Source organism: Mustela nivalis (assembly GCF_964662115.1).
Source record: "Mustela nivalis genome assembly, chromosome: 9".
NCBI lineage: Eukaryota > Metazoa > Chordata > Mammalia > Carnivora > Mustelidae > Mustela > Mustela nivalis.
The window spans coordinates 37,870,954-37,884,286 of NC_139028.1; positions in this window are offsets into that span (position 1 = coordinate 37,870,954).

The following is a 13,333-nucleotide window of genomic DNA, read 5'->3' on the forward strand; positions in this document are numbered from 1 at the left end:
GCGTGGCCAAACTGAGGTCATCCCCATCCTTGGGCGCCCCATCTTCCGGGAAGACGGAGGCGCACGCCCAGCCCCCACCCATACTTCAACTCTGCTCCCGGAATGCTCCACTGCGCCGGCGCCCCCTGGTGGGATGCGTATTTTCCGTGCGATTTCCGGGCGGCCGCAACATGCCCTGGGCGAGAAAGGGCCCTGGGTCATGGAGAGCAGGGTGGTCCGCAGGGCTGACCAACGCCGGCCAATTCTCACGAGCGTTCTGCCCAAACCGATCCCGGTTTGGGCAGAACGCTCGTGAGAATTGGCCGGAAAAAGCCCGGCGAAGTCTCTTTGGGCGCCGCACCTCTGCAGGGACAACCCCCCGGGACCTGGACGGGCATGGTGAGTGCTGGCAGCCGAACCCCGCCAAGAGGCCCTCCACGAGACAGAACGCGGCGAGGCCAACGCCTGCGGATCCTCGGCCTGCGGGGGTCCCATCCCTGGCGCTATACCATAGGGCCGGGCACATCATGAAGCCCGGGCTCCAACGCTCGCATGCTTACCCAGCCTTCTGCTTCCGGGGTCCGGTCCCTCGTGGCCAAAATATCTGGAACCCTGAGTCCCGCAGCCACGCATCTCCCAACCACGCGGGCGCCAACGGCCCCTTCCAGCGCTTAAGACAACCCACGGACTGAGATAAACCTCTGGAACCAAATTGAGGTCATCCCCATCCTTGGTCGCCCCATCCTCCCGAAAGACGGAGGCGCACGCCCTGCCGCCACCAGTCCTTCCAATCTGCCCCCGGGACGCTCCACTGCGCCGGAGCCCCCGCGTGGGCCGCGTCTTTCCCGTGCGATTTCCAGGCGGCCGCAACATGCCCTGGGTGAGAAAGGGCCCTTTGCCATAGAGAGCATGGCGGCCCGCAGGGATGCCCAACGCCGGCAGGTTCTCACCGGCGTTCTGCCCAAACCGATCCCCGTGTGGGCCGAACGCTCGTGAGAATTGGGAAGGAAAACTCCCGGCGAATTCTCTTCGGTCGCCGCATGTCTGCAGTGCCGCCCCCCACGACCGCCCCCGCGGCTGGCCGGGCATTGTGAGTGCCCGCACCCGAACCTTGCCAAGAGGCACTCCGCGAGACGGACTGAGGCAAGGCCAACGCTGGCAGATCCTTGGCCTGCGGGGTCCCATCCCTGGCAGTATACCATGGGCACGGGCCCAGGGGGAAGCCCGGGCTCAAACGCTCGCTTGCCTCCCCATCATTCTGCTTCTGGAGTCCTGTCCCCTGTGGCCTTTATATCAGGAACCTGAGTCCGCAGCCACGCATCTCCCAACCACGCAGGCGGCAACGGTGCCTTCCGGCGCTTCGGGAAATCCTCGGAGTGAGATAAACCTGCGTGGCCAAACTGAGGTCATCCCCATCCTTGGGCGCCCCATCTTCCCGAAAGACGGAGGCGCACGCCCAGCCCCCACCCATACTTCAACTCTGCTCCCGGAATGCTCCACTGCGCCGGCGCCCCCTGGTGGGATGCGTATTTTCCGTGCGATTTCCGGGCGGCCGCAACATGCCCTGGGCGAGAAAGGGCCCTGGGTCATGGAGAGCAGGGTGGTCCGCAGGGCTGACCAACGCCGGCCAATTCTCACGAGCGTTCTGCCCAAACCGATCCCGGTTTGGGCAGAACGCTCGTGAGAATTGGCCGGAAAAAGCCCGGCGAAGTCTTTTTGGGCGCCGCACCTCTGCAGGGACAACCCCCCGGGACCTGGACGGGCATGGTGAGTGCTGGCAGCCGAACCCCGCCAAGAGGCCCTCCACGAGACAGAACGCGGCGAGGCCAACGCCTGCGGATCCTCGGCCTGCGGGGGTCCCATCCCTGGCGCTATACCATAGGGCCGGGCCCATCATGAAGCCCGGGCTCCAATGCTCGCATGCTTACCCAGCCTTCTGCTTCCGGGGTCCTGTCCCTCGTGGCCAAAATATCTGGAACCCTGAGTCCCGCAGCCACGCATCTCCCAACCACGCGGGCGCCAACGGCCCCTTCCAGCGCTTAAGACAACCCACGGACTGAGATAAACCTCTGGAACCAAATTGAGGTCATCCCCATCCTTGGGCGCCCCATCCTCCCGAAAGACGGAGGCGCACGCCCTGCCGCCACCAGTCCTTCCAATCTGCTCCCGGGACGCTCCACTGCGCCGGAGCCCCCGCGTGGGCCGCGTCTTTCCCGTGCGATTTCCAGGCGGCCGCAACATGCCCTGGGTGAGAAAGGGCCCTTTGCCATAGAGAGCATGGCGGCCCGCAGGGATGCCCAACGCCGGCAGGTTCTCACCGGCGTTCTGCCCAAACCGATCCCCGTGTGGGCCGAACGCTCGTGAGAATTGGGAAGGAAAACTCCCGGCGAATTCTCTTCAGTCGCCGCATGTCTGCAGTGCCGCCCCCCACGACCGCCCCCGCGGCTGCCGGGCATTGTGAGTGCCCGCACCCGAACCTTGCCAAGAGGCACTCCGCGAGACGGACTGAGGCGAGGCCAACGCTGGCAGATCCTTGGCCTGCGGGGTCCCATCCCTGGCAGTATACCATGGGCACGGGCCCAGGGGGAAGCCCGGGCTCAAACGCTCGCTTGCCTCCCCATCCTTCTGCTTCTGGGGTCCTGTCCCCTGTGGCCTTTATATCAGGAACCTGAGTCCGCAGCCACGCATCTCCCAACCACGCAGGCGGCAACGGTGCCTTCCGGCGCTTCGGGAAATCCTCGGAGTGAGATAAACCTGCGTGGCCAAACTGAGGTCATCCACATCCTTGGGCGCCCCATCTTCCGGGAAGACGGAGGCGCACGCCCAGCCCCCACCCATACTTCAACTCTGCTCCCGGAATGCTCCACTGCGCCGGCGCCCCCTGGTGGGATGCGTATTTTCCGTGCGATTTCCGGGCGGCCGCAACATGCCCTGGGCGAGAAAGGGCCCTGGGTCATGGAGAGCAGGGTGGTCCGCAGGGCTGACCAACGCCGGCCAATTCTCACGAGCGTTCTGCCCAAACCGATCCCGGTTTGGGCAGAACGCTCGTGAGAATTGGCCGGAAAAAGCCCGGCGAAGTCTCTTTGGGCGCCGCACCTCTGCAGGGACAACCCCCCGGGACCCGGACGGGCATGGTGAGTGCTGGCAGCCGAACCCCTCCAAGAGGCCCTCCACGAGACAGAACGCGGCGAGGCCAACGCCTGCGGATCCTCGGCCTGCGGGGGTCCCATCCCTGGCGCTATACCATAGGGCCGGGCCCATCATGAAGCCCGGGCTCCAACGCTCGCATGCTTACCCAGCCTTCTGCTTCCGGGGTCCTGTCCCTCGTGGCCAAAATATCTGGAACCCTGAGTCCCGCAGCCACGCATCTCCCAACCACGCGGGCGCCAACGGCCCCTTCCAGCGCTTAAGACAACCCACGGACTGAGATAAACCTCTGGAACCAAATTGAGGTCATCCCCATCCTTGGTCGCCCCATCCTCCCGAAAGACGGAGGCGCACGCCCTGCCGCCACCAGTCCTTCCAATCTGCCCCCGGGACGCTCCACTGCGCCGGAGCCCCCGCGTGGGCCGCGTCTTTCCCGTGCGATTTCCAGGCGGCCGCAACATGCCCTGGGTGAGAAAGGGCCCTTTGCCATAGAGAGCATGGCGGCCCGCAGGGATGCCCAACGCCGGCAGGTTCTCACCGGCGTTCTGCCCAAACCGATCCCCGTGTGGGCCGAACGCTCGTGAGAATTGGGAAGGAAAACTCCCGGCGAATTCTCTTCGGTCGCCGCATGTCTGCAGTGCCGCCCCCCACGACCGCCCCCGCGGCTGGCCGGGCATTGTGAGTGCCCGCACCCGAACCTTGCCAAGAGGCACTCCGCGAGACGGACTGAGGCGAGGCCAACGCTGGCAGATCCTTGGCCTGCGGGGTCCCATCCCTGGCAGTATACCATGGGCACGGGCCCAGGGGGAAGCCCGGGCTCAAATGCTCGCTTGCCTCCCCATCCTTCTGCTTCTGGGGTCCTGTCCCCTGTGGCCTTTATATCAGGAACCTGAGTCCGCAGCCACGCATCTCCCAACCACGCAGGCGGCAACGGTGCCTTCCGGCGCTTCGGGAAATCCTCGGAGTGAGATAAACCTGCGTGGCCAAACTGAGGTCATCCCCATCCTTGGGCGCCCCATCTTCCGGAAAGACGGAGGCGCACGCCCAGCCCCCACCCATACTTCAACTCTGCTCCCGGAATGCTCCACTGCGCCGGCGCCCCCTGGTGGGATGCGTATTTTCCGTGCGATTTCCGGGCGGCCGCAACATGCCCTGGGCGAGAAAGGGCCCAGGAGAGCAGGGTGGTCCGCAGGGCTGACCAACGCCGGCCAATTCTCACGAGCGTTCTGCCCAAACCGATCCCGGTTTGGGCAGAACGCTCGTGAGAATTGGCCGGAAAAAGCCCGGCGAAGTCTCTTTGGGCGCCGCACCTCTGCAGGGACAACCCCCCGGGACCTGGACGGGCATGGTGAGTGCTGGCAGCCGAACCCCGCCAAGAGGCCCTCCAAGAGACAGAACGCGGAGAGGCCAACGCCTGCGGATCCTCGGCCTGCGGGGGTCCCATCCCTGGCGCTATACCATAGGGCCGGGCCCATCATGAAGCCCGGGCTCCAACGCTCGCATGCTTACCCAGCCTTCTGCTTCCGGGGTCCTGTCCCTCGTGGCCAAAATATCTGGAACCCTGAGTCCCGCAGCCACGCATCTCCCAACCACGCGGGCGCCAACGGCCCCTTCCAGCGCTTAAGACAACCCACGTCTGAGATAAACCTCTGGAACCAAATTGAGGTCATCCCCATCCTTGGGCGCCCCATCCTCCCGAAAGACGGAGGCGCACGCCCTGCCGCCACCAGTCCTTCCAATCTGCTCCCGGGACGCTCCACTGCGCCGGAGCTCCCGCGTGGGCCGCGTCTTTCCCGTGTGATTTCCAGGCGGCCGAATCATGCCCTGGGTGATTAAGGGCCCTTTGCCATAGAGAGCATGGCGGCCCGCAGGGATGCCCAACGCCGGCAGGTTCTCACCGGCGTTCTGCCCAAACCGATCCCCGTGTGGGCCGAACGCTCGTGAGAATTGGGAAGGAAAACTCCCGGCGAATTCTCTTCGGTCGCCGCATGTCTGCAGTGCCGCCCCCCACGACCGCCCCCGCGGCTGGCCGGGCATTGTGAGTGCCCGCACCCGAACCTTGCCAAGAGGCACTCCGCGAGACGGACTGAGGCGAGGCCAACGCTGGCGGATCCTTGGCCTGCGGGGTCCCATCCCTGGCAGTATACCATGGGCACGGGCCCAGTGGGAAGCCCGGGCTCAAACGCTCGCTTGCCTCCCCATCCTTCTGCTTCTGGGGTCCTGTCCCCTGTGGCCTTTATATCAGGAACCTGAGTCCGCAGCCACGCATCTCCCAACCACGCAGGCGGCAACGGTGCCTTCCGGCGCTTCGGGAAATCCTCGGAGTGAGATAAACCTGCGTGGCCAAACTGAGGTCATCCCCATCCTTGGGCGCCCCATCTTCCGAGAAGACGGAGGCGCACGCCCAGCCCCCACCCATACTTCAACTCTGCTCCCGGAATGCTCCACTGCGCCGGCGCCCCCTGGTGGGATGCGTATTTTCCGTGCGATTTCCGGGCGGCCGCAACATGCCCTGGGCGAGAAAGGGCCCTGGGTCATGGAGAGCAGGGTGGTCCGCAGGGCTGACCAACGCCGGCCAATTCTCACGAGCGTTCTGCCCAAACCGATCCCGGTTTGGGCAGAACGCTCGTGAGAATTGGCCGGAAAAAGCCCGGCGAAGTCTCTTTGGGCGCCGCACCTCTGCAGGGACAACCCCCCGGGACCCGGACGGGCATGGTGAGTGCTGGCAGCCGAACCCCTCCAAGAGGCCCTCCACGAGACAGAACGCGGCGAGGCCAACGCCTGCGGATCCTCGGCCTGCGGGGGTCCCATCCCTGGCGCTATACCATAGGGCCGGGCCCATCATGAAGCCCGGGCTCCAACGCTCGCATGCTTACCCAGCCTTCTGCTTCCGGGGTCCTGTCCCTCGTGGCCAAAATATCTGGAACCCTGAGTCCCGCAGCCACGCATCTCCCAACCACGCGGGCGCCAACGGCCCCTTCCAGCGCTTAAGACAACCCACGGACTGAGATAAACCTCTGGAACCAAATTGAGGTCATCCCCATCCTTGGTCGCCCCATCCTCCCGAAAGACGGAGGCGCACGCCCTGCCGCCACCAGTCCTTCCAATCTGCCCCCGGGACGCTCCACTGCGCCGGAGCCCCCGCGTGGGCCGCGTCTTTCCCGTGCGATTTCCAGGCGGCCGCAACATGCCCTGGGTGAGAAAGGGCCCTTTGCCATAGAGAGCATGGCGGCCCGCAGGGATGCCCAACGCCGGCAGGTTCTCACCGGCGTTCTGCCCAAACCGATCCCCGTGTGGGCCGAACGCTCGTGAGAATTGGGAAGGAAAACTCCCGGCGAATTCTCTTCGGTCGCCGCATGTCTGCAGTGCCGCCCCCCACGACCGCCCCCGCGGCTGGCCGGGCATTGTGAGTGCCCGCACCCGAACCTTGCCAAGAGGCACTCCGCGAGACGGACTGAGGCGAGGCCAACGCTGGCAGATCCTTGGCCTGCGGGGTCCCATCCCTGGCAGTATACCATGGGCACGGGCCCAGGGGGAAGCCCGGGCTCAAATGCTCGCTTGCCTCCCCATCCTTCTGCTTCTGGGGTCCTGTCCCCTGTGGCCTTTATATCAGGAACCTGAGTCCGCAGCCACGCATCTCCCAACCACGCAGGCGGCAACGGTGCCTTCCGGCGCTTCGGGAAATCCTCGGAGTGAGATAAACCTGCGTGGCCAAACTGAGGTCATCCCCATCCTTGGGCGCCCCATCTTCCGGAAAGACGGAGGCGCACGCCCAGCCCCCACCCATACTTCAACTCTGCTCCCGGAATGCTCCACTGCGCCGGCGCCCCCTGGTGGGATGCGTATTTTCCGTGCGATTTCCGGGCGGCCGCAACATGCCCTGGGCGAGAAAGGGCCCTGGGTCATGGAGAGCAGGGTGGTCCGCAGGGCTGACCAACGCCGGCCAATTCTCACGAGCGTTCTGCCCAAACCGATCCCGGTTTGGGCAGAACGCTCGTGAGAATTGGCCGGAAAAAGCCCGGCGAAGTCTCTTTGGGCGCCGCACCTCTGCAGGGACAACCCCCCGGGACCTGGACGGGCATGGTGAGTGCTGGCAGCCGAACCCCGCCAAGAGGCCCTCCAAGAGACAGAACGCGGAGAGGCCAACGCCTGCGGATCCTCGGCCTGCGGGGGTCCCATCCCTGGCGCTATACCATAGGGCCGGGCCCATCATGAAGCCCGGGCTCCAACGCTCGCATGCTTACCCAGCCTTCTGCTTCCGGGGTCCTGTCCCTCGTGGCCAAAATATCTGGAACCCTGAGTCCCGCAGCCACGCATCTCCCAACCACGCGGGCGCCAACGGCCCCTTCCAGCGCTTAAGACAACCCACGGACTGAGATAAACCTCTGGAACCAAATTGAGGTCATCCCCATCCTTGGGCGCCCCATCCTCCCGAAAGACGGAGGCGCACGCCCTGCCGCCACCAGTCCTTCCAATCTGCTCCCGGGACGCTCCACTGCGCCGGAGCCCCCGCGTGGGCCGCGTCTTTCCCGTGCGATTTCCAGGCGGCCGCAACATGCCCTGGGTGAGAAAGGGCCCTTTGCCATAGAGAGCATGGCGGCCCGCAGGGATGCCCAACGCTGGCAGGTTCTCACCGGCGTTCTGCCCAAACCGATCCCCGTGTGGGCCGAACGCTCGTGAGAATTGGGAAGGAAAACTCCCGGCGAATTCTCTTCGGTCGCCGCATGTCTGCAGTGCCGCCCCCCACGACCGCCCCCGCGGCTGCCGTGCATTGTGAGTGCCCGCACCCGAACCTTGCCAAGAGGCACTCCGCGAGACGGACTGAGGCGAGGCCAACGCTGGCAGATCCTTGGCCTGCGGGGTCCCATCCCTGGCAGTATACCATGGGCACGGGCCCAGTGGGAAGCCCGGGCTCAAACGCTCGCTTGCCTCCCCATCCTTCTGCTTCTGGGGTCCTGTCCCCTGTGGCCTTTATATCAGGAACCTGAGTCCGCAGCCACGCATCTCCCAACCACGCAGGTGGCAACGGTGCCTTCCGGCGCTTCGGGAAATCCTCGGAGTGAGATAAACCTGCGTGGCCAAACTGAGGTCATCCCCATCCTTGGGCGCCCCATCTTCCGGAAAGACGGAGACGCACGCCCAGCCCCCACCCATACTTCAACTCTGCTCCCGGAATGCTCCACTGCGCCGGCGCCCCCTGGTGGGATGCGTATTTTCCGTGCGATTTCCGGGCGGCCGCAACATGCCCTGGGCGAGAAAGGGCCCTGGGTCATGGAGAGCAGGGTGGTCCGCAGGGCTGAACAACGCCGGCCAATTCTCACGAGCGTTCTGCCCAAACCGATCCCGGTTTGGGCAGAACGCTCGTGAGAATTGGCCGGAAAAAGCCCGGCGAAGTCTCTTTGGGCGCCGCACCTCTGCAGGGACAACCCACCGGGACCTGGACGGGCATGGTGAGTGCTGGCAGCCGAACCCCTCCAAGAGGCCCTCCACGAGACAAAACGCGGCGAGGCCAACGCCTGCGGATCCTCGGCCTGCGGGGGTCCCATCCCTGGCGCTATACCATAGGGCCGGGCCCATCATGAAGCCCGGGCTCCAACGCTCGCATGCTTACCCAGCCTTCTGCTTCCGGGGTCCTGTCCCTCGTGGCCAAAATATCTGGAACCCTGAGTCCCGCAGCCACGCATCTCCCAACCACGCGGGCGCCAACGGCCCCTTCCAGCGCTTAAGACAACCCACGGACTGAGATAAACCTCTGGAACCAAATTGAGGTCATCCCCATCCTTGGTCGCCCCATCCTCCCGAAAGACGGAGGCGCACGCCCTGCCGCCACCAGTCCTTCCAATCTGCCCCCGGGACGCTCCACTGCGCCGGAGCCCCCGCGTGGGCCGCGTCTTTCCCGTGCGATTTCCAGGCGGCCGCAACATGCCCTGGGTGAGAAAGGGCCCTTTGCCATAGAGAGCATGGCGGCCCGCGGGGATGCCCAACGCCGGCAGGTTCTCACCGGCGTTCTGCCCAAACCGATCCCCGTGTGGGCCGAACGCTTGTGAGAATTGGGAAGGAAAACTCCCGGCGAATTCTCTTCGGTCGCCGCATGTCTGCAGTGCCGCCCCCCACGACCGCCCCCGCGGCTGGCCGGGCATTGTGAGTGCCCGCACCCGAACCTTGCCAAGAGGCACTCCGCGAGACGGACTGAGGCGAGGCCAACGCTGGCAGATCCTTGGCCTGCGGGGTCCCATCCCTGGCAGTATACCATGGGCACGGGCCCAGGGGGAAGCCCGGGCTCAAATGCTCGCTTGCCTCCCCATCCTTCTGCTTCTGGGGTCCTGTCCCCTGTGGCCTTTATATCATGAACCTGAGTCTGCAGCCACGCATCTCCCAACCACGCAGGCGGCAACGGTGCCTTCCGGCGCTTCGGGAAATCCTCGGAGTGAGATAAACCTGCGTGGCCAAACTGAGGTCATCCCCATCCTTGGGCGCCCCATCTTCCGGAAAGACGGAGGCGCACGCCCAGCCCCCACCCATACTTCAACTCTGCTCCCGGAATGCTCCACTGCGCCGGCGCCCCCTGGTGGGATGCGTATTTTCCGTGCGATTTCCGGGCGGCCGCAACATGCCCTGGGCGAGAAAGGGCCCAGGAGAGCAGGGTGGTCCGCAGGGCTGACCAACGCCGGCCAATTCTCACGAGCGTTCTGCCCAAACCGATCCCGGTTTGGGCAGAACGCTCGTGAGAATTGGCCGGAAAAAGCCCGGCGAAGTCTCTTTGGGCGCCGCACCTCTGCAGGGACAACCCCCCGGGACCTGGACGGGCATGGTGAGTGCTGGCAGCCGAACCCCGCCAAGAGGCCCTCCAAGAGACAGAACGCGGAGAGGCCAACGCCTGCGGATCCTCGGCCTGCGGGGGTCCCATCCCTGGTGCTATACCATAGGGCCGGGCCCATCATGAAGCCCGGGCTCCAACGCTCGCATGCTTACCCAGCCTTCTGCTTCCGGGGTCCTGTCCCTCGTGGCCAAAATATCTGGAACCCTGAGTCCCGCAGCCACGCATCTCCCAACCACGCGGGCGCCAACGGCCCCTTCCAGCGCTTAAGACAACCCACGTCTGAGATAAACCTCTGGAACCAAATTGAGGTCATCCCCATCCTTGGGCGCCCCATCCTCCCGAAAGACGGAGGCGCACGCCCTGCCGCCACCAGTCCTTCCAATCTGCTCCCGGGACGCTCCACTGCGCCGGAGCCCCCTCGTGGGCCGCGTCTTTCCCGTGCGATTTCCAGGCGGCCGCATCATGCCCTGGGTGATTAAGGGCCCTTTGCCATAGAGAGCATGGCGGCCCGCAGGGATGCCCAACGCCGGCAGGTTCTCACCGGCGTTCTGCCCAAACCGATCCCCGTGTGGGCCGAACGCTCGTGAGAATTGGGAAGGAAAACTCCCGGCGAATTCTCTTCGGTCGCCGCATGTCTGCAGTGCCGCCCCCCACGACCGCCCCCGCGGCTGGCCGGGCATTGTGAGTGCCCGCACCCGAACCTTGCCAAGAGGCACTCCGCGAGACGGACTGAGGCGAGGCCAACGCTGGCAGATCCTTGGCCTGCGGGGTCCCATCCCTGGCAGTATACCATGGGCACGGGCCCAGGGGGAAGCCCGGGCTCAAACGCTCGCTTGCCTCCCCATCCTTCTGCTTCTGGGGTCCTGTCCCCTGTGGCCTTTATATCAGGAACCTGAGTCCGCAGCCACGCATCTCCCAACCACGCAGGCGGCAACGGTGCCTTCCGGCGCTTCGGGAAATCCTCGGAGTGAGATAAACCTGCGTGGCCAAACTGAGGTCATCCCCATCCTTGGGCGCCCCATCTTCCGGAAAGACGGAGGCGCACGCCCAGCCCCCACCCATACTTCAACTCTGCTCCCGGAATGCTCCACTGCGCCGGCGCCCCCTGGTGGGATGCGTATTTTCCGTGCGATTTCCGGGCGGCCGCAACATGCCCTGGGCGAGAAAGGGCCCTGGGTCATGGAGAGCAGGGTGGTCCGCAGGGCTGACCAACGCCGGCCAATTCTCACGAGCGTTCTGCCCAAACCGATCCCGGTTTGGGCAGAACGCTCGTGAGAATTGGCCGGAAAAAGCCCGGCGAAGTCTCTTTGGGCGCCGCACCTCTGCAGGGACAACCCCCTGGGACCTGGACGGGCATGGTGAGTGCTGGCAGCCGAACCCCTCCAAGAGGCCCTCCACGAGACAGAACGCGGCGAGGCCAACGCCTGCGGATCCTCGGCCTGCGGGGGTCCCATCCCTGGCGCTATACCAAAGGGCCGGGCCCATCATGAAGCCCGGGCTCCAACGCTCGCATGCTTACCCAGCCTTCTGCTTCCGGGGTCCTGTCCCTCGTGGCCAAAATATCTGGAACCCTGAGTCCCGCAGCCACGCATCTCCCAACCACGCGGGCGCCAACGGCCCCTTCCAGCGCTTAAGACAACCCACGGACTGAGATAAACCTCTGGAACCAAATTGAGGTCATCCCCATCCTTGGTCGCCCCATCCTCCCGAAAGACGGAGGCGCACGCCCTGCCGCCAACAGTCCTTCCAATCTGCCCCCGGGACGCTCCACTGCGCCGGAGCCCCCGCGTGGGCCGCGTCTTTCCCGTGCGATTTCCAGGCGGCCGCAACATGCCCTGGGTGAGAAAGGGCCCTTTGCCATAGAGAGCATGGCGGCCCGCAGGGATGCCCTACGCCGGCAGGTTCTCACCGGCGTTCTGCCCAAACCGATCCCCGTGTGGGCCGAACGCTCGTGAGAATTGGGAAGGAAAACTCCCGGCGAATTCTCTTCGGTCGCCGCATGTCTGCAGTGCCGCCCCCCACGACCGCCCCCGCGGCGGGCCGGGCATTGTGAGTGCCCGCACCCGAACCTTGCCAAGAGGCACTCCGCGAGACGGACTGAGGCGAGGCCAACGCTGGCAGATCCTTGGCCTGCGGGGTCCCATCCCTGGCAGTATACCATGGGCACGGGCCCAGTGGGAAGCCCGGGCTCAAATGCTCGCTTGCCTCCCCATCCTTCTGCTTCTGGGGTCCTGTCCCCTGTGGCCTTTATATCATGAACCTGAGTCCGCAGCCACGCATCTCCCAACCACGCAGGCGGCAACGGTGCCTTCCGGCGCTTCGGGAAATCCTCGGAGTGAGATAAACCTGCGTGGCCAAACTGAGGTCATCCCCATCCTTGGGCGCCCCATCTTCCGGAAAGACGGAGGCGCACGCCCAGCCCCCACCCATACTTCAACTCTGCTCCCGGAATGCTCCACTGCGCCGGCGCCCCCTGGTGGGATGCGTATTTTCCGTGCGATTTCCGGGCGGCCGCAACATGTCCTGGGCGAGAAAGGGCCCTGGGTCATGGAGAGCAGGGTGGTCCGCAGGGCTGACCAACGCCGGCCAATTCTCACGAGCGTTCTGCCCAAACCGATCCCGGTTTGGGCAGAACGCTCGTGAGAATTGGCCGGAAAAACCCGGCGAAGTCTCTTTGGGCGCCGCACCTCTGCAGGGACAACCCCCTGGGACCTGGACGGGCATGGTGAGTGCTGGCAGCCGAACCCCGCCAAGAGGCCCTCCACGAGACAGAACGCGGCGAGGCCAACGCCTGCGGATCCTCGGCCTGCGGGGGTCCCATCCCTGGCGCTATACCATAGGGCCGGGCCCATCATGAAGCCCGGGCTCCAACGCTCGCATGCTTACCCAGCCTTCTGCTTCCGGGGTCCTGTCCCTCGTGGCCAAAATATCTGGAACCCTGAGTCCCGCAGCCACGCATCTCCCAACCACGCGGGCGCCAACGGCCCCTTCCAGCGCTTAAGACAACCCACGGACTGAGATAAACCTCTGGAACCAAATTGAGGTCATCCCCATCCTTGGGCGCCCCATCCTCCCGAAAGACGGAGGCGCACGCCCTGCCGCCACCAGTCCTTCCAATCTGCTCCCGGGACGCTCCACTGCGCCGGAGCCCCCGCGTGGGCCGCGTCTTTCCCGTGCGATTTCCAGGCGGCCGCAACATGCCCTGGGTGAGAAAGGGCCCTTTGCCATAGAGAGCATGGCGGCCCGCAGGGATGCCCAACGCCGGCAGGTTCTCACCGGCGTTCTGCCCAAACCGATCCCCGTGTGGGCCGAACGCTCGTGAGAATTGGGAAGGAAAACTCCCGGCGAATTCTCTTCGGTCGCCGCATGTCTGCAGTGCCGCCCCCC